Source organism: Rattus norvegicus, chromosome 8, assembly GCF_036323735.1.
Source record: "Rattus norvegicus strain BN/NHsdMcwi chromosome 8, GRCr8, whole genome shotgun sequence".
Lineage (NCBI taxonomy): Eukaryota > Metazoa > Chordata > Mammalia > Rodentia > Muridae > Rattus > Rattus norvegicus.
In genome coordinates, this window is record NC_086026.1 from 10,162,715 (window position 1) to 10,185,837 (window position 23,123).

Consider the following 23,123-nt stretch of genomic DNA (forward strand, 5'->3'; position numbering starts at 1 on the left):
TCCATGGTATGGTTAAAAAGAAGGTTTTTAGTGTATATCTGAAGGAGAGAACATCCAAAGGCATCTGGAATAGTTCAGAGCAGCAAGAGAGGAAAGTAGTAGACTGAACAGGTCAGCTACTAGACTTGGCCTTAGACAAGGGAGATATAGAAATGTGTCAGGGGAGAGCAAGAAACAGTGTGGGCAAAACACAGGGTCTAATAGATGATCGAGAGGGAACACAGCCAAAGCAATGAGGTTATCAGAACAAAATGAGTAGCCTGTGAGCTAGGGAAGTTTAGTGTAGTGGGAAGTGGGAAGAGTGGAGAAGAGCTAGCAGGGACTCTGGAATGTGTAATACTTCTTAAGTACTTGTGATATAGAAGAAGCCTGAAGGTCAGCATGCTTTTTGTTATACTAATAGGTACAACAGCCAGCCATTTGTTTCTTTTACCACTGATAATGAAAATGCTTTGCTTTAGTAGGGGGGAACCCTCTTCACAATTAACTGCATAATACTGGCTTTTGTTTGAGCATCTAAATTTGGGGAAATAGAGTTTCCTTTGGACCTGACACTGACTAAAGCAATACTCTATGTGCACATGCCCATGCCCTGCCCAAAAACTGCCCCATCTACTTCAAATCCATCACATTGTCTGAAGAACTAAGTGTCTTTTGTTTTCACAGCTTCTTTGACACAGTGGATTACCTCAGATTGCTTTTACAATACTTTACCACCTCAACACTTAGAACTGTAGTCTTTCTTCTGATCAACCTGAAATCCTGGGTTATATGAAAAGTCTATAGAGAAAATAACCAAACTCCTCTTCCTCAGCCATAGCTAAGATCCAACTCCCACCTCAGCAGAAATAATGTTACAAATTATTAAACGATAGTTGTCAATTTTAAATACTATTATTTAACTGCCCTACCCAAACATCTATAATATAGAGATTATATCTTGAATGAGATATACAAGTATAAACAAAGAAAATCATTGAATATATTATTCATTTATTTATTATATATTATATTATTATTATATAATAATCCATTAAGATTGGGATCATTATATAAAAACAAGTTGCAAGAAAAGTCTATTCATGTTTGTATTATTATGTAAAGAGACCTCAGATGTCTTGAATTTAATAGTATGTCACAGCTATTTCTATGACATCAGCAGAAATGGATGGTGAGACTCTCTTGTCAAATACCCTACATTTATTAGTTGTAGAACATGGAAAAATGAAGCTGGAGGTAAACCGCAAGGTTTTTCCCTGCTGATGATCTTCTGTGGGTCTGGATGTGCTGAGTGTTTGAACCTAAGGCATGTAGCTGTAGTAATTAATGTTGTCCCCTTCTAGTGTAACAGTTATATACGCAGTTTAGTCAGCTTTAAACTCTTTGTAGCCTCTTTCATATATTTCTATCAACAGGAGTCCTTGGCAATTTGACACTACCTTATATGTAGTTTAAATCATTGCTTCAATTTTAGTAGATCTCTACCTATAATAATTTAATAGAAACTCCTCAGACAAAAATAAGTGCTCCATAGTAAATTTTTTATTTATTTCTTTCAATTGCTTTTTTTGGGCTTTGTGTGGTATATATGTGGTGATAATGAATAAATCCTTGCTCAGGGGCTTTTAGGAAAAAAATGCTATGAATTTTAGCAGAAAACTCATATAAAGTTTGGATAATATACTCAAATTATCAGTGAGAACTATTTGTTTTTTGCATGTGGACCTGAAAGCAAGCAAAAAGCTGTTTACAGGCAGCCAAGAATAAAGTTTTGCTCTGCATTCTCTTGTCATTGGCACCACTTTTAGAAATCCTCTTTTATCTTTGAGTTCATGTCAGCCCCTTGTGCAGTGTATCATTTATGTATTCATCAAGCCTCCTTTATGGAGCTGCAACACCTGTTTCTCTTCTTTACTAGTTACTGGTTCTCTGTTACAGGGATAAGTTATTTTTAAGAGAAAGTTAGCATGCTATTAAAATATTTCTCTAATTAAAAATAGATTTATTTTATTTTATATGTATTGGTATTTTACTGGCATGTATTTCTTGCCTGATTTTACATTCTGAACGATGCATTTTTTGAAACAGGAAATGAGTGAACAAACCACCATACTATCAAAAAAGATTACAACTTTATATGTCATACTTTAGCATTCTCCTAGACAGCTTATTATTTCATCAGTATTTTATTTAAATAAAGGTAATTTTAGTACCATCTGGATTTCTTAATAATATTATGATTAGATGTTACATATGACAAACATGTCTAATAAATGTTTAGCAACAGTTATTTCTCTTCAACCATAAAGTATGATCAAGGAAAAGGTACTGCCTATTAATATCAGAGAGGGGGTTATATTTATCTTACTTAGGAGAAATAGAATGCATTAAATAAATCATTTATAGGGAAGAGATTAGTAAGCTGCCTGAAGAGAAGCTAGTAAACTAATAACAGAGGCTACAGTATCTTTATAATCACAAGACCGTAAGAGTAAGGGAATCTGCACATGAGCTTGTTACAGTCTAGCTGAAAGATCACCTCATATTAATGACATTCACCCATAATGAAAGTCTCTATACCATAAAGACTAGCTCTTACAAAGACTTAAAATTGATAGCATTGGTTAGGCTCTGCTAACCAATACAGATGCAGATGCTCGCAGCCAACTAACTGATTCAGCATGAGGACCACAAAGGAAAAGGGAGGAGAAGGACTGAAGGAACTGAAGGGGTTTACAAACCCATAGGAAGAATAACAGTATCAGTCAAACAGACCCCCAAGAGCTCCTAGGGATAAAACCAGTAACCAAAGAGTACACATGGAGGGACCCAGGGGTCCAGCTGCATATGTAGCAGAGGATTGCATTACCTGCCATAAATGGGAGGGGAGGCCCTTTGTCCTGTGGAGGCTCTATACCCCAGCATGGGGGGATGGTAGGAGGTTTGCCTGGAGCCAAACCTGCTTACACACCCTCTGTCTCAGGGATGTTTCAGGAATGTCAAGCCCACTTACACCCTCTGGGACACCTAGCCAGTAGTCTGTTTTAGTTCTTATCACTTTACAGCTTCAGACTCCAGCAGTATGTTCTTATCAGTCTATACTTGCAATTTACTGTTTAGGGTTATAGGGAGGGTGGTGATGGTAGTGAAATTGATCTTGAGCCCAACGTGGCCTTCCCAGCTGCTTGTCTTTATAAGCCCCTGTGGGTTTTTGTTTTTTTGTTTGTTTGTTTGTTTGTTTTTTTATTAAAGTTTGGGAGCTTGCTCAGAACAGATTGCTTCCCTTCTTTGCACCTCCTGTCCCCCATTCTTTTGCCTCCTCTCCCAGGTCTCCTCTGAAGCCCACGCAGGCAGGGGCAGCAGCTGAAGCAGGAGTGGGTGGGTGGGGGAGCACTGTCATAGAAGCAGGGGGAAAGGAGGGACTATAGAATATGGGGCTTGCATTTGAAATGTGAATAAATAAAATACTTTGAGATGTGTGGATGGCCTCGACTGGGGGCTGTGCCTATCTATTGGAGGTGGTCTCTACAGTTTCTATCTCCCCCTCACTGCACATTTTGGCTAAAGTCTTGTCCAAAGGAAAAACGGACAAAAATGAAGCAGAGACGGCCCTATCTATGGATCCAACCGGTCTGCAGACACCAAATTCAGCCACTGTTGCTGTTGCCAAGAAGCACTTGCTGACAGGAACCTGGTGTTCCTTGGGAGGTTCTGCCAGCATCTGACCAATGCAGATATGGGTGCTTAGAGCCAACCATCAGACTGAGCTCTGGGACCCCAGCCGGGGAGCTGGCAGAAGGACTGGAGGAACAGACAGGGGTTACAGACCCATAGGAAGAACAAGGTCTCATGATCAGACCACCCAGTGCTCCCAGGCACTAGTCCACTAACCAAGGAGTGTACAGAGAGGGATCCATGGCTCCAGATATATAATGTAGGAGAGGAAGGCCTTGTCTGACATCAGTGGGAGGGGAGGCCCTTGGTCCTGTGGAGGTTTGATGCCCCAGCATAGGGGGATTCTGGAGCAGTGGGGTGGGAGTAAGTGGGAGTGGGGGTCAGGGTGGGGGTAGGGGAGCAACCTCATAGAGGCAAAGGGAAGAGGGAGAGAACAGATGTGGGATGGAGAATTTATGGAGGGGTAACTGGAAAGACGACTACCATTTGAGATGTAAACGAATAGAGTGATTAATTAAAAAAAGAAACTGAAACATGAAAAAATAGAAAAAATAAATAAAATAACCATTAAAAAATGATAGTATTATGTGGTGCTGTATATGTTCTGTTCCTCCTTGCTATGAAATCGTTGCCTGCAGTAGAGTAGGTACCTTGTTCTCATTTTTCAATTTACCCTTTAAATTGGCGGCCATAACTATGTGTATAGAAAACCAAGGGCTGGATCTACTCTTTCACTTTGATGGCTTTGTGAAGTTACTATTTGTTATCACGTTTGAAATTCTGAAGCAACGGATACTTTTTGTCGCTGTTGTCACCAAAATGGTTTGGGGTTTGTAGGAAAAAGCTAAAATTTAGCAATGTTTAGAATCTAATTTTAACTATGTATAGAAGAGAGAAGAAATTTTAAAAAAATCATGGGGGAGGGGGATATAACAAAGTATAATATTATACATGTATGTAAAATCACACAAGAATATTAATAATTCTGTGTGCTAGTAACAATAGATTCCAATGTTAAGGTAAATAAATGTAAAGCTAAAGGATAAATGTATGATTTTTATTATAAAGATATTTGTATGTTACAAAGGTCCACTGTGTATATTTCCTCATTGATAATTATTATTATAACTATTGATGTTATTAGTATTAACACATTTTATGAAAAAAGCCTTAGTCACTACTTGTTTTAAAAAGGAGATGGATTATTAAAAAAATAGCGTTTTAAATTAATTTTCCCTTCTGAAAGAATAAAAAATGCAGCTAAGAAGTCAGAAGTTTAAAAAAGCCCTAAATACCTCAAATTCCAGACCCTGCCCTCTACCTGTAGGTAAAAGGTCACATTTCTTGAGCCTGCTCTCCCAGGAACTAGATAAAAGGACTTAAGATAAGGCCCTTAGAGAACAATCTTGAGAAACAGGAAGCTTCTCTCAGTAACTGATGGACCATAAAGTAAACAATCTTGAGAAACAGGAAGCTCCTCCTTGTGATTTTTCACTGGTATTCTTGACATTTTCCAATGATGCCCTCCCTACCCGCTGGGGTTGAGGTTTCTTCCTTTAAATTCCCCTTGTCATAGTTACTGGGGGTCGAACTCCACTGCCCTGCGTGGGATCTGAGTCTCGACCCCGGTGCACTGGTTCCTATCAATAAACCTCATGTTTATTACAGCAAGGACGGTCTCACGTGAGTTCTTGGCGGGTCACATCATCCCGAGACTTGAGTGAGGGTCTCCCCGCTCTGGGGGTCTTTCACTTCTTCCTAACTTGTTCATAAAGGGTCTTGAACCAAAAACATTAAAGAAAAATTTTCCACCATGAAAAGGCTTATTATTCTTTTAAAAATTTTTGTGTCTATAGCAACATAAGAGTAATTGGAACCTACAACTGGAAAGTTTGACAAAATGAAGGAATGAATAAAACCTTGAGGAACTCCAAGCAAACTGATTTAGAATTAATAGTGCAGCTCATGGCACATCTCTGCTAGGGTCTGGGGAACAAGAAGAAAGGAAGGTTTAGAAGACAAAGCTGCAAGAGTCTTTGACATGAACAACCAATGTTTTCATTTCTCAACATAGAGATGATGATATCTTCGCTGTGGGAAACACTCAAAAAGTAGTGAGAAGGATATCTTTCAGTTTTTCTTCCTGTAGGAGAATGAATGTATTGCCAGAGAATGAATTCTATTGAATATATTGTGAGTGGCTTTTTTTAATTGATCAAATGCCTATTTACTACCTGGATTATTTATACCACTGTGAAACTTTTTTAATAAAATCCAGATAGTATACTATTTGCAATAAGAAGAGACTCACAGACTAGGAGGCAAGACAGTTATCTCATGCCCCAATACATGAAGATAACTTCAGAAATAGACAAAATTATGAAACACAGAAGGGGAATGTTAGCCACAGGATGGGCTTGATTGTATCTCCATGGACCTGAGGTCAAAGAGTAATGACTAAAGTCAGAGAACCCAACAAGTAGGCTAGTATATCAGACACAGAAAGATTAACACAGTGGTATCCTAGAGAAAATGTAATTGGCATAGGGTGTAGAGATTGTGCTTCTGTGAGTTAGATAGAATTCAGTGCATTATTGGTAGAGTGAATGAATAAAATAGATAAGAAGAAAGATCACACCATGATTATTTGAGTGAATGAAGGAGCAACAGTCATGTGACCTAGGGTGATAGATGAATTTTTTTTTTTTTTAGCATTATAGGAGAAGTATAGTTTCATAAAGAATACCATGGGTTCTATTGTGCATGTCTGAAATTTAAAATGTAAACTTTCAAGCAGGTGACTGCACATAAGAATATGAAGCAAGGGAGAGTAACAAATAAAAAAGAGCAGATTTCAATGGTCAGTATTGGAAAGAAATCATTTTGAAGGATGGTATAATATTGACGAAAAATGTTCAAAGATACTCATGTCTGATGTTAGGATTGTGGGAAGAAATCACTTAAAAATGAGAGCAGAACATGAAACTTGGATGAAATTAAAAGAGACAGTGAAAGTTTCAAATGTTATAATTAAACTTTCTGCAGATCCACATCTGAGCGTTTCCTCTTAGAGGTTCATGAGTTGCTTTTGCAGCTTTACAAAGTTGCTGTTGCTGTTATGTTATTAAAAAGACAACAAAAATATGCTGGATAATCCAGATGCCAGGCTTGAAACTGTGATACTGTGTGGGAAATCAGTGACTGAGTTTCCACATTCAAAACTGTTTAATAGATTCTAGAAGTATTAATCAAACACTTGCACAAGAAAGGATGAATTACAACATCTTGATTTGAAAAATAGAGACATTTTAGGCATCTAGTATATAAACACATACTTGCACACACCCATATCACATACATAGACAAACATATATGCACACACATACACATAAATACACAAAACTGAAATTCTAGCACTAGTGAAGCTGAGGCAGGAGTATTTCAAGTTTCAGGCTAGCCTCAGTTACAAAGTAAGGCACCTTTGTCTCATTAAAAATAGACAGTGGAAAGAAAAATTCCAGCATGTGATAAAAATAGGTAACAGTAGGTACTGGAGAAGAAGCATAAACCAGACCAGTAGTATACATGTATAAAACTATTAAAGAAAAAAATGAAATAAACCCCTAAAAAGTAAATTTTCCGAACAAAACTTCTATTCTATTTGCAAGTATGCACACCCTCATGTAAACCTTACATGTACACAATAAAAATTTAAAAACAATTAAATGAAAGAAAGAATGAAAATAGAATATGGAGAGGTGATAATCTTTGTAACCAGGACACAGAGTGATGTTGAAAGTAAGATTTTCTGCATTAGAACTTGAGCAAATGGAATCATGGGAGAGTTTCAGAAAATTGCTAGCTTTTATGACATTGAAAACTAATGATCCTTCCTGAGCAAAATAATTTGTAAACATAACTGTGCATGCGTTGTTTAACAATTTAAATGCAAGTAATATGACAAAAGACAGGAACAGGCTACATTTTTATATATGTAAATAAGTATATGATTATATAAATATATAATACATATAATGTATGTGTATATCTACATTTAAGCAGGAAAACTTTATACTGTCACTTTTACATTTATTATTTTATTAGTTTGGATATGATGATGTTTTCAGTATATTGACTTACAGTATGCTGCAGATTGGAGCAGAATATCAAATGTTATTAATACCAGGACCTGAAATCCCTCCTAACCCTTTTTGTAATTTCCTGCTCCTGAATGGCTCTGGTTATTTCTGTTCACTCTGCATTTACCTGATCCTACCAGCTAACCTTAAATTTTCTGTTACATATCTTTCTTTTCAGACTTCTATCACCAATGTGGATAAAACTAAATTATCTTAAAATGCTAACAGAATATTTCAGATTTCACAAAGTCAAACTAAACCAATTTGGCAATCTTCCTCTGATTTTTTTCTTTTGATGTTCAAATGCAAGTTCTTCATGTTCCTATTTGAAAAAGTCTCAGTCAGATGGTAGAAAAGTATGCTGGGCCAAAATTCATTAATTTATACCCTTAAGACATTGTCATGGGTTATTAATAAGTAAGTGCTATTTTTTTCTTTTTTAGATTCTAAGTGGTGAGTTTGCTACGGTACAGAAAGTTACTGAGTTAATCAACGACAATCTGAAATGCAAATTGCACAAAAATATTTCACTTTAATTATACCACAATTATAGACTCTCAGTCTCTCAGATGTCTTCCCGGAAGTTGCTCCGGACAGTGCCATTAGACCAGCGATGCAAACGCGAGCTTGCACTGGAACGGCCTTGCTTATGTTTCCCTTACAGTTTTATGTCATCTCAGCCAGAAAGCACATTTCACTTCTAAATTAAACTAATTGAGAGCTCAGTAAAAATATACATGCTTGGTTGCACATTTCTTTACAGAGTCAGGCCATCATAATGGAGACACATGGCTCATTTTGCTTCTAAGGCACTTAAAAGAAAGAGGGGAAGGCTCTTTGTAGCATGCAAGATGAGCAGTGATAAAGATACAGGGTATAGATGGCTTCCTTGGCAGCAATTTGGAAGACGTGACGATTATATTAATCTTTATTCTGATAATATATAGGTGCTGACAAGGAAATCTTGTCATCAAAGAATATTAGCAGGGATGAAAGAGCCAGGTTCTAACATGCAGGTACATCAAAACAGCTGTACTGGCTTCATGTCAATTTCTAGTCACAGCTAAATAAAGTAGCATATAGGAAACTAAGGCACCCACTGATTTGCTGTTTATCACTCAAGTTTTTAGAATGTATTGTTACCTTTAGTGTCTTCTTCCTGGAAGCTTGTAATTATCACTATATTTTCTACTGGGTGAGTCAATTCCATAATTGCAGGAAGATTCTTTTTGTGCTAGCAAAAGACCTTTTCAAAAGTATAAATAATGTGTGAAAGCTTTCCTTCATCAGAAACAACACTAAAATGCATTTTGGAGGTTGAAGTCTTTAATTAAAAATGGAGTTGAATAATATTTGGGCAGATATTTGAGTGTGTTGTAGAAACTGTTTTCTAATGAATGCGACACTTCTGGGAACCATGTAGCATTGCTTGACTTCTGTCCAACGTCGTTTGCAGCACTAGATGGTTTTCTTTTTTCTTTTTTTTTTTTTTTTTTTTTTTTTTGGTTTTTTTTTTCGGAGCTGGGGACAGTTCCCAGGGCATTGCGCTTCCTAGGCAAGCGCTCTACCACTGAGCTAAATCCCCAGCTCTGCCTGTTTTCTTTGTTGTTGTTCTCTTCTTCAGTGTCGTATATAAGACCAGACCCAGAGTCGATGACCTATAAATGTAAAATTAGCAACTTAAACAGTGGGAGCAAGGAGGCCATGTGTGAAAAGTGTCTGAAATTCATAAAGATATCAGGATTAATTAATTCATTAATTAATGAATGAATATGATGATTTAAGTTAGAATTTCTAGGCAATATAACTGGAATTCAGAATTTACATGCTCTCAGTGGGATCACTTTCTCCATTAGTTTAATCCCACATCTCTAGTGTCAAGACAATGAGAGAGAAATATTCAGCTTTGGGAGTGTGAAAATAATGACTATTGCATTCCTACTGTGTACTATGTTTTGAAATAGTCATTTATTCATTAACTACTTTATGGGTTACTTGCATTTATTTTTTAAAGATAATCTTTGGTAAAATGATACAACTCGCTTAATCTACATAGGGATAATGGAATTGAATTTAAAGTCATTTTATGCTCATTTCTTTTCATAACTTAATGAGAAAACCAGAGCCTATGAGCTTCTTTCTTGCTGGCTTACTGAGGGGATTTCTATTGTGATACTTTTATTGAAATGGAAGAGATGACCTAAGACTACTTAAATTGCAAAGAGACTTAAGGGATTGTGGAAGACCAGATTCCTGTTAAGAAGCCACTTCTCAAAGTAACCAGACTTTCAGCTGTTGGTAAAAAGCACAAATGAGGGGTTGGGGATTTAGCTCAGTGGTAGAGCGCTTGCCTAGGAAGCGCAAGGCCCTGGGTTCGGTCCCCAGCTCCAAAAAAAAAAAAAAAAAAAAAAAAAAAAAAGCACAAATGTACAGAACTGAGGCAATGAGATTCTGCACACAGTGTTTCAAGGCTTCTCATTGGCAACTGTACCTAGGTAAATCATCCTTCATAAAGTTCTAGAAGAGAATTTCTTGTTCACTGTGACTAGGCATGGGTGTGAAAAAGGCACCTGTCTTAGTCACTTCATAAATTAAAAACAAATGTTAAAGCATTTCTTTTTCTTCTACACTATATTTTAGAAGCAGAAGCAGATAATAGAAAAAATCATCAGACAGATGAATTAACTGATTCTGGGATATATTGTTTAACCTATTTTTAAGTTCCAAGAACAGTTTTCAAACATTTGAGCTGTACACACAGTAAGATGGAAAATACAAAACTAGAACCCGTCCGGCTATATTCATCTATTGGTTGTATTTGTAAGACTACATTTAAGTTCTCAGGAAACATTTCAACAGTTTTAATGGTGAAAATAAATTCCAATTTATAAGGTTCTACTTCTCTATAAATTATCAGGATTTTATAGATTTGAATGATGGCAAGGCAAATTACACTTTTATTTTCTATAATATCGAGCTCTAAATTTTTATTTGCATACTATTATTAATAAGTTTTTATGACTGTGGCTGTGTGTGATAAAAATGGAAAACTCAGTTTCGTTGGGATCCATTGTTACAATTTTAGTAACAAAAGGGGAAAACACAGATAAGACATTTTATCTTATAAGACATCCTAGCATATATTCTCTCCTTTGAGGACAACTATAATCTGATATTGTCTTGTTCCTCAAGCCTAGAACCCATTGAAGTGGCAAGTAGATGTATCTGCTACCCACATCTTTCTATTCATCTACAAATCTACTTATTTGAGGGATCCTGGCACTGGGTGCTATGAACATATTTTCCTTTGTCAGCTGGTCTAATTACAAACAAAGTGTGATAGAATGATCTTATGATGCAACCTAAGCTGAAGGATGTTCTAGGTTTAGCTTTTGTAGCATTATGAGCAAACTTTTATAAATAAGTTATAATAGGCCTTATTGATTGAATTCATAGTTAAGAAGATTTAGTCTGTGTGGAATGGTCACAGTTTTTTTTTTTTTTTTACTTTCTTCTTTCTCCCTTTTTATTCAATCTGAGATTCCAAAGAATGAATGGTGCTACTCAAATTCAAGATGCCTTTTCTCTTCCCTGAAGTGATCCTCTCCAGAAACTCTGTCACACACTCCTGAAAGTGCACTGCACTAATGTCCCCAGATATTAATCCAGACAACACAATAACTGTAACTGATCATCCTTTAATTTTATATTTAGGAATTCAGCATAAACTGACAATTCTAACAGTATTTCAGGACAGATTTCCCACTGATCGCAGCTCTCAAGGATTTTTATCCCACACTGATTGAGGGACACAGGGGCTGCTTCTGTAAATATGCACAAATCCCACTCCCAATTCTGGCACTGAGTCACTTCTCATTCAATGCCAACATCCCCTACCTCCAAAGATTTCAAAAAACTTTCTTTACCTGTTGTGGGATGGAACTCCCCATACTACTAATCTTCAAAGAATCTGAATTTCAGTTATCTGGGATCCTCGTCATATTCTTTAATTCCATTGCTTTTTTTTTCTCAACCTTCCAATGGTAATTGTACATTGGCTAATTCTGAATGTCCCAGTGTCTTCATGTTTAGTATGTTATATCCATCTATTAGTTATTGATTCTTTGTATTAATCTCCTTTTGCAAATGGTATGACTCATTGTTAGATGGTAACCAACATAGGTGATGGTGTGGACTCTATCAGTGGAAGTATGTGTCAATGGCATATGGCAGCAAACGTTATATAGGCAGAGTGGGAAGTCTTCTCTAATGTTATAAGTATATACAAAAAAGATTACTTGAGAGGATGAGATAGAAAGATTGCTCTGTCATATACTTAATATCAAAGCCATGGTGTGAGACAATGTCAAAACCAAGCCAAACCAAACCAAACCAAACTAAACCAAACCAAATCAATCAACCAACCACAGAAAAGGAAAGAGATAATTTGGAGGATATAACGTTGAAGGCTCTTTTCTAACCACTCTGTACATATTACTACTTTCAGTTGACTAGTATACAGTAACACCTGAATTAACTAAGCTTCAACACCTCCACTTAAAAATGAAGAAACCAAACCTCAGAGAACCGAAGTCTGCTCTGTAACCAAAAAGTGTGATTCAGAACCCATTCTCTGTCTCATACTTATTTGCACCTTGGGGACAATGATAAGATTTAACACATTCTTTTAGTTCCTGAACTACATAAGAATTATATTAGATTAGTAATCTGGAAGAGGTGTGTGTTGTCTACAGTGAGTGGCCACGATGATGTGAGCTTTTACAGAGATTTGGGACAAAGCTGAACTATGCATTTCTCTGGTAAACGTATTTTCTTACTGTTTATACTTCCCCATAAAAGGGACAAACTAGAAGCTGAAAATAATTATTAATTTTTTTGTCCTACAAATCTAGAAAGTCAGGAAGGAGAAGAGTCTAAGCTTAGGTAAAAGTTAATTTCTTCTAAATTAAGAGAAACACATTGGTGAGAAAGCAATAATTGGAATTCTTGTTCATCATCTGAGGGTTTGTAACTAGAATATTGGCTCCATATTTCTCTACTCGTCCTTTGGAACATTATCTTATTAATGGACAATTATTGCTGCCTTTATCCCTCTCTTTTCACTAGAGATGTTTGTTTGTTTTGTTTTTCTGGACAAAATGTAAAATGCATGTTTTTATTTTAGAAATGTAAAGATCCAACCCTGTAAGTCCTTTAAAGTTACGGGCTCAGATGACAGACTGACTACTTGCTTGAAAAGCACTGACTTTCAGCATCAAAATGCTCAATTTCTGGATCATCTTAAGAAAGAGATATGTTTTAAACCATTTATGGAATCCATTATGCTAAGCTACATTTTAAAGATTGCATAATTTGATTAAATTGACATTTAAATGTCAAGTACTTCTCCAGCATTTCCTGCCATGATTGCTCACTGCTGAGACACTGTATGAAATTATAAAGGTTTTCTCTCCCTTCTAGTTAAAATAGTTCTCTCCTACCCAATGTATTGATAATTTCTAAAGCTAGGCTTCCTCTTCCATCCAGTAGATTGTGGGGTACCAAAGGTTAAATGGTTATATCACTAGATATGTTAGTATTTAATTATATAAAACATCTCAGAGAAAGGAAGTTCCATTTAAGAAGCTGATTTATAGAACTGACAGTATGTGAACTGCTGCTGCGATATGAATTCTTAGAAATGCTAGGATCATGGAAACTTGAATTTACATTTCAAATATTTTTCTTGTCTTATCTGGAATATTGCAAAGATACCTTACACACTCACGCACATACAAACATATACAAACATAGACACACACTCACAAACCTACCTCTTTACATAAATAAAGTGACTGAAATAGGATAACATAGAAATGTAAATCAAATATGTCCATTTTCCCATTTAAATTAGAAGGGACTTCAATGAACTTATAGCCAGCAATGGCAAAGTTGTGATAGGTGCTTTTGCTGACCACTGATTGAAGTATGCATTAACAACTTGAGTGAAATTGGCAGTTAGTTCTTTGAAGGCATATGCCTTGATGTGTCTGTGAGGGTATTTTTAGAGAGGATTAAGGAAGGCTCCTTGAATCAGATTGAAGGAAACCTTGAAACAGATTGTACAATGCTATGGGTAGAATTTCAGGAAAGAAGAGAAAGCATGAATATCAGCACTCATTTGTATTTGTTCCTTGCCGGAAAACACAGTGAGATCAGCAGCTCTGCAGTCTTACTACAGTGAGAGTTGCTTCCATTACCATGGGTCTCCATGATGGGCAGAACCCACTAAAGTGTAGTCCAGAAAAAGCCCTTCTTTTATTAAGTTACTTATGAGTTATTCAGTCATGCAAAAAAAAATAATCTAGCATTCCCAGCTTTAGTATTCCCAGCTTCCTGATTGACAACCTAGAAGAAATATAATTTATGACTATTGATGATAAATTCTTCTAGGAAATGTTTCTCATAGATGAGCACAAAGATATTCTCATCTCAATAATTTAGCAATCACTGGAAACTGGAAATAATCTAATTTTCAAACTAAATTGCTTCACCATTGCCTCATAGTTATATTTACAATATAAACTTAAATTAGGAAAGAGTAGAGAAAAAAAGTAATCTCAGGAAAGGTTGTCTGACACACACACACACACACACACACACACATAACCTCTCAGCAAACTTACTACAGAGCTCAGCAACAAAGACAGACTCTACTTCAGAGCAAAGGGCTGAAAAAAAATTTTCCAAGCAAATGGACCCAAGAAACAAGCTGGAGTAGCCATTTTAACTTCGAATAAAATAGACTTTAAAACAAAGTAATAAAAAGAGATGGAGAAGGACACTTCATACACATCAATGAAAAACATCCCACCAATTCTGAATATCTATGCCCAAAAAGCCAAGGAATCTACCTTTTTAAAGGAAACTTTATTAAAGCTCGGAACACACATTGAACCTCACCCAGTAATAGTGGGATACTTTAATATTCCACTCTCGCCAGTGGACAGGTCATTGAAACAGAAACTAAATAGAAACACAGTGAAACTAACAGAAGTTATGAACCAAATGCATCTAACAGATACCTACACAACACTTCAACCTAAAATAAGAAAATATAACTTCTTCTCAGCACCTCATGGAACCTTCTGCAAAACTGACCATATAATCAGACATAAAACAAACCTCAACAAATAAAATAAGATTGAAATAATCCTATAAATTGTATCAGATCGCTAAACTACTGAAGCAACTGAAAAATATAAAAATAAAATTTGTACTGAGTTCTTAAAATTTTTCTTGAGTTCATATAATTTGTGAAGTCTGTTATAATTTAAATTAAATTTCTCTGTTGAAATCTCTTGATTTTAGAATATATTTTTCAGAAAATTGATTTTAATATTACTATGAAATAGTTTAGGTCATGAAACTACAAATAGTATGTTATGTTTTATTTAAAATTCTCTTAAGTTCTTTTTATCTGTGCATGCTTCAACAATAATCTGTTACTTATACAATTGTAAAATTTGCAGTTTTTCAGTATTTCAATGAATACTGTCACATTAGATATTTCTTGAATTATACCACTGTTTTATCACAATGTGTTTGAATAAAGTCACTATAACAATCAAAAACAAAGCAAAACAAAACAAAAAAAACCAAAGCAACAACAACAACAACCCAGAGCTTTTCCAGCATCTATGCTATAGTGTACCACAGTGCTACACAAGCTCTTCATGACCACCACTGATGATAGGAAGTTGAGACATACCTCCATAGGAACAGTCAAGAGATTTTTCCAGGCAAAATAAGTTATAAATGTCATGATCAAGGAGTAATTTTGCAATATTTTTGTTCAATAATTATATTCTCTTCTTTTAGTTGTAATCCTACTAAGGCAGGGCAGTCTTCATGAATTTATCTTCAGGGTCTTCTAAAGCACTTTGCTATGAGTAAGTATTAATAAAAGTCAATGAAACAAACATGATTATATAATACTATTTAAGTATCTATTTGAGTCTGGAATCATAAATTATTTTTATAAATAAAGAAACATATGTACCCATATGTTATTTCCCAAATTGAAACTAAACAGCAGGGCCTGTGAATCTTGTTAATTTCCCAGTTAGAGGGTGAGGGGAAAAAGACATAAAAGTCATATAAGACCTCTGTTGGTGGGATACTCATACTAGAGAAGCATTCTTTTTTCTCATGTATTTCTTATAAATAAATTTAAAGCTAAAATAGTTACCTATCCTGCTGCTGTGAGAAAATATCCAACAAGAGCAACTTAAAGAAGGAAGGAATATTTTACCATAGTTTGATATAACAGTCCTTCATAGTGGTGTGGCAGAAATGGTGGCAGGACCTTGAGGGATTTTATCACATAACTTCTGATATCAGAAAACAGCAAGATATAAATATTGGTGCTCAGTATCCACTTTTTATTCAGTCTAGGAAACAAGCCCATGTAATAGTCCTTCTCAGAATTAGCATGAGTCTTTCCATCTCAATTAACCCTAATCTAAAAACTATTGATATCACCAAAGATTTATTCCCTATGTAATAGTAAATCCTATTCCATCGACAATAAATATTACCCATCCCAGGAGAGGTAGTTTAGAGGTTAAGAGCACTAGCTGCTTTATCAGAGGTCCTAAGTTAAGTTTCCAGCAAATGAATGGTGGCTCATAACCATAAACAGGTGTGAACTGGTGTCCTCTTCTGGCCGTGCAGGCAGAACATTGTATAGATAATAAATAAATAAACTTTAAAAACAGAATATATTAAAAACATGGAAAAATCTGAATTTATCTTTTTTAAAAGATTTACACTTTTAGTAGATAAAAAAGACTGCCCAGATGTAAAAATTCACTAAAATAAAGTCCCAGGTCACAGTATAAGACAGAACAGTACAGGTCTCAGTTCCAGGAACAGGCTTTATACCCATCAAGAAGTCCTGAAAATGTGTTCTTTGAAACAAGCTACCCCAACCCCAGCTTTGACTTCTGCAAGTCAACATATACTTCTGTTAAAAATATTGAAAAATGCTCAGGGCTATAAGGACTGGAGAAGCACAAATTAGGGTGATGCTTATGTGAAATTTATCCTAGATATTTCTAGGGGGATTGGGAGACACTTAACACCTGTGGAAACTGCTCTGCATCCTGAATCTGTTATTGTTGTACAGTCCTGGAGTTCCTCTGTGACATGAGAAGTTGAATACTACCCATCCAACTATTCCTATACTTGTAAATGTGGAAGACATCTGGTGATGAACTGAAAGTGTGAGAAGTAAGTGTTCAAGGAGAAACACAAAAATGAGTATGTAGAAAACTTCATAACATACCAAAAGTTATACCACTTCATGTTCTGCTTTGTCCTTAATGGAATAAAAACATTGCTCTTGCAATGAATGGAAACACTTGGTTTGGAAAGCTAAGAAATGCTTGGCTGTATTTATAAGTATTTATATAAAAAATAACCAAAGAAAAAGAGCCATCAATTTGAGAGAAACTAGGAAAGGTTGAAAGGAAGAAAGGGAAAGTGGTAAGTGATTATTGTATTTTAGCTGAAAATACATTTTTAAAAAGAAAAAATCTAGGCAATAAAAAAACAGTGCTTGACTGCTTAAATCCATTTGTTGCTAAGATCCAGTGATCTGATAGACATATGATTTAGCCACATTGCATCTAAAGTGTTTGTGGAAAGTGAGAACCTTGCAGTGTTAAGAATGACCTCACAATTTTAAAATGTTATTTCTGACAATACTTTTGGCTATAAAATATATTGGTTTGAAGTCTAGATGTGACATAGTCTTACCGTGCATTGGACATAATCACAAATTTTTGCTCAAATGGCAGGTTAATGTACTTTGCAATACGTTAAAATTTAAGTACAGTGTCCTACTTTAAAGAAATCTAAAGGTCTTGAGTGAAAGACTAATTGGCAGGTTTTTACAAAAATTGCAAAGGCAATTTTGAAGGTTGTTAGTTGTTGAGAAAAGCGCAGTACAGAAGATGAAACTGTCCATGTAGTAATTTTAGTAGTGATTGTTTGGAAAATTATCCAGGCATATAGAGCTCTTTATCTCAGTGACCTTGGATGTCACAAAGTGCTAAAAGCCCATCTTAGATGCTTGTGAAGTACAGACTGAACTTCACCTGTGTTTCTTGAAACTTTGTTTCATTACTCAGAACCTTCAGAAAGAAAAAGGTCATGTGTGAAGAAGACATCACTAGTGGGAAAAATACTCCAATTATGCATACTTATGCAAAAACAAAATATGGTATGACTTCCAGCACCCGGTGAATCTTGAGAATCGTGGTTCACTGCTACACGTTGCTACCTTTCTTCTTCTCAGTAATCTCTATCCAACACTCACCATATTTAAATGCAGACACATGCAGATAAGGACTACTGGAAGTGGGAAGGGAAGTGGATGAGCAGTTAAGAGTCCTTTCCCCTAAGAGGAAAGGACTTTGCTTCCCAGCAGCTATGTCTAATGACTTACCATATCCTGTAACTCCAGGTCTAGGAGCCCTGATCTCTGCTTTTATCTCCACCTATACACATGTAAACATAGACCCTCCTCCATGCACATAATTAAAAATAAATAAAATAAATTTTAAAGAATTGATGATTTAAAAGGCAAATCTATCAACCTCAGGATTCCTAATGAAAAAGCATAGGGGCTTGTGGAAGGCCATGTACCTGCATAATTCTTCTGAGTGTACATAATTTCTGTCAGGGTTCTTTCCAACAGAAATAGTTGGTGACAGGAGAAATTAAAAACAACCATTCAGTCATGCTTATATAATTGGTATAGCTAGAATTTTCTTGCACTTGCTGAAACCATAATTTAAATACTGAGTAGTAACAGAATCAATTCATGAAGAAGTTCATTGTGTCTTTTCTAGAAATCAATACTACCCAGTTAAGTTGTAGTTACTCATATTCCTCTCAAGTTTAGCAAGGAAGTTAAAGTTTTAAGGAAGAAGTTCTGTGACAGTGTTAACATGTCTTTCTTCCAGATAGTCTTGGATGAATTTTCAAAGCTCATTCATGCCTAACTCCCACATATGTTCCATGGCTGGTTCGAAATGCCTAAGTAGGCAGCTGATGGAAATGGACTGCAATTCTGTTTGAGGTGCTTCCCCAAGCATACGTCTCATACATATCAGTTATCCAAGTGAATTACTCAATGAGCAAGAGAATGGAAGGCACATGTGCATGTGTTTCTTCTTCCATCTCCGCCATGGTAATAGTCAGCCCATTCCTCTGGGAAGATCATTCTAATAACAACAACTAGGTCAAAATAAAATAATCGCATCTACAGGCAAACCTATGAACCCAGGCAAATCAAGTACTTGTTTCACTATACCTACAGCGGGTTTAAGAGAGAGTTTCCACATTTTGTTCTATATTGTTGTTAAGGACAGAAATTACTTTCGTTGTTGTTCAAGACCTTTGAAACCATCCCCATTACTCTGAAACACCTGTCTGCCAACACTCCACTTATCACTCTAACTGACACATTGGATGACATGCGCTTTTTGAAAACATCACAATAGCATGGGAGAGAAGCAATGCTGTGGTGCTATCTGCACACATAAATCAGGCATCAATCATCTGTGATATATGCCAAGAATTTAATAATTTTCCTTTAAAAGGACTACACTGTTGAACACTTAGCAATGTTCACTTTCATTTTCCTTCAGTTATTGTGACATAATTTCATACACTTTTGTTGTGACACAGAACATTATGTACTTTTATACCCAGACTTTTTACTTCCCTGCTCATATACAACAGATATGCAGCTTAACCTTCACATGAGTCATCAACAAATGGAGTGGGGTCTATCCAAAAAACCTGTTGTCTGTATGTAGGATATATTCTTTTAGCTGGCCTGCAGTGTTTGGCCTCAGTTGAAGAGGAAGTACCTAGCCTTGCAGAAACTTGAAGAAGTACCAGGGTGAAGAGATACCTGCCCATCTGCTCAGAGGGAAGGGGCATCGTGCAATATTGTGGGTGGGGATGATAGGGAGGAGGACAGTAAGCAGGATGTAAAGTAAATAAGCATAAACAGACAAACACACTCTTTAGGAATTAAAAAAGATAAAAGGAATGCCTAGAATTATAAACACTTGCAAAAACTGTCCTCAGCTGGCACAATCACAGCCCCACTACAGCACAAGGCAAATCATAGTCTCTTGCTGTAGACAATCTGAAGCAGCCCCATTTCCCACACTTGGGACTAGAACAAAAAACATATTCCAATAACACTTATGTCTTTTAAAAAGAAACCCAAATTATCACTGTATACTCTCTTCAAAGTTATTTGAGACTTAACATACTGTAAGATGGACATTTGTTATATTTGTATACCAGGTTTATGTTTGAAGTAACCCACAGCATATGAGTTGGTTTAGTTTTTACTGAAGAATGATTCCCTTACCCCAAGAGAACAAAATGTGCTGCTGAAAAATCTTATTTTGTTTGTCTCCTTTTTATATTTTTTCTTACTGTGGATCTTTGCAAGATAGATTACAAGTAAGGAAAATATACTAAAATTCGGGTTTGTATTTCTCTTTCCAAAGGTGACTATTCTTCCAACAATAGAAACTAATTTGTAATGATGTCTTTTGGGGAATTCAGAAACAATGATCACTTGATTCATTAAACAGTGTCTCAGACCTAGGAAGCGCAAGGCCCTGGGTTCGGTCCCCAGCTCCGAAAAAAAAAAAAGAACCAAAAAAAAAAAAGTGTCTCAGGCAAAATTTAAGAGTGTAAAGAAGACTTAGCTATATTCTCATTTCTTTGCAGACCATTACTAGGTTGAAACAGACAAAAAGGAGGTAAGAGCAGAATCCCCAATCCCCTTACAATTTTTCTTTGTATCTTTTTTAAACATAAATATATTCTCTTTGTAGCTTTCATGAAAATTAGCCTGCAATCATTACATCTATTAATGATTATGAATGGAAAATAAAACTCTAAAGATAGAATATGGTTATATTACCACAGATATTTCATGAATTTTGACCCCCAAGTATCTAGAGGTTCATTTATGAGATTGAGGGCCAAAGTTCATGTTAACTTTGCTTTTAACATGAGGAGTAAAACACTTATAGTGATTATTCCTCAAGTTAATAAATAAATTGTCATATTTCAGGGACATTTTTCTGAAAAAATGTTTTTATACACATCAATAATGGTTGAAGAGAGTAGCAGAAGGCAAACTTTTCCTTATGGATAAGACCAAATGCTACTAAGCCATTAACACTGAAGACATCTAATTTTTCTCCCCTGAAAGTAAGCCATCAAGACACTGAAAAGTAATATTGTCTCTAAGAATGGCTTACAACACAACTAAGTGTAAAGTTCCTAAAGCAATCTTTAGACTCTAGTACATACAGAGAACTCCATGAATGTATGATAATTGTAAAGCAACCCTCTCCAGGTATCTCCCTGGAGTGTGCTGGTATGCAGTCAGCATTGCACAGGGCTTTTGCAGCCATGATGTACTTTCCCAGGCCCTTTGAAATTGTTTTCACATTAGAAATAGGGTGTTACATGTAGAAAGAACCTGAGTATTTTAGGCTTTGAGGGTCTGTGGTAAACTGCACTTTAAGAAATGTTCTATTTTGTTTTAACTGATAGGTTATACTTAAAAAAATCACTAAAATCAAAGATGTTGAAAATCTTGTTGCTATTTGAAGTGCACACAGAATTAAAAGACTATAAATAAACTATGTCTTTAACAACATATATAGGAATTTTTTCATTGTGCTTGTCTTTTCCTTATCTATCTCAAAATTATCTATCTCAAAATACAACTTTGTCCTTTCAGTCTTGCACAACTGGAGTTCTTGCCTATGCGGAGAAAGACATATTGTAACATGTGAGAACTTTATAGCTTCATAGTATAATAAAGTTATCACTGTAGGATGATATCATAAAGGTGAGGCAGGTACAAGATAGAATGAGGCCTGTCATTGGATGAGAAGGAAAGATGTGCATGAGAAAAGTTTGAGGTAAGAGAGGGAGACTGGAACAGAAGGAGACTGGAGAGACTGAGAGAGAAGCTGTGGAGAGAACATGGAGGTTGACACTAAGATTTCACTCTTTGTATTTACAGGTTGTTATGAATGTTCTTAAGGAATCGATGTGTATAGGGCTTTGTATGTTTAGGTGGGCAATTATATTTTACCAATTGGATCAGAGGTCATTGTGTTGTGTGTTCTTTTATGTAGCGATTTAAGTTTAAGAGTGTATGTGGCAGCTGGGACACTAAGCCTCCACGTAATTGGGATATGTGTTTCTGGCAAGATATCTACCAAATTTCTTGGAGGCACTATGGTGCCAGATCTAGTGGGTGTAAAAGACAGCCCATTTTTTATAATTTACAACAACAGATGGCGAACTAATGTGCTGGGCAAGAATCCACTAGTAGTAATTCTAAGAGTTGAGAGAAAGTTTTGTTTTCTAAGTAAGAGGAGGCCAGCATCATATTGAGTCATGTGATGTTTCAAGCCCAGGAATTTAAACAAAGAAACAGAAACAGCCTGGGCTGGCAGGCTGTAGGTCCCCTGCTGTGTAATAAGTAGTGACAGTTTAGAAAGTTAGAGATTAAAGCTGCTTTTTTAAAAAAAAGTTATTTAGACAGTCTTTCAGGATACTCATAATCCTTTTAATGTGGCTCCACAGGAATTTTGGGTTGAAATTCTAGTTAGACAAGCTACTTCTTAGTGACATGTCTTATTAGAAGGTGATTCAGCTTATTTTAAGGAGAGTATAGAGATTACTTGAATCACTTGGGGATTTTCATCCATGGTTTGGAACTTACAGGGAAAAATTAGTCACTGACTCCAAGTAGAGAATTGTGATATTTATTAATTATTAAGGTTAAATAAAAATCTCTTACACTGGGTACAGGGCTTAACAGTGGATATATTTTGGGTATTAACGTTAAATAAAAATCTGAGGATCCAGGTAGAGAGCTTGACAGATTGATATATTTTGGGCTAAAGTCCTGGTTTGATGAGTTGCTTATTGATATTGGAATTGATAGAAGGTGTTTATTTTATTTTATCAATTACCCTGCTAAAGGCCATATGGCTGGTTGACACTGGCTAGTGAGGGTTTTGTGGTTATTTTTGATATCTACCACAACAGGAAGTTCAGATTCTCTTAACATGGGCTCCTCGGGAATTTTTGGGTTAACTTCCTGATATGACAGATTACAAAAGCCAATCAGGCTCATTGTTTAACACTACTGTTTAGCTTAGTTCCCTTTTAAAAAAT

General features: G+C 35.8%; 1 protein-coding gene across 12 annotated transcripts in view; it reads right to left on the reverse strand.

Moving 5' to 3' along the window:
• Gria4 (glutamate ionotropic receptor AMPA type subunit 4) overlaps nt 1–23,123 on the reverse strand; it is a 474,601-nt gene that overhangs the window by 317,294 nt on the left and 134,184 nt on the right. The window lies entirely within an intron of this gene.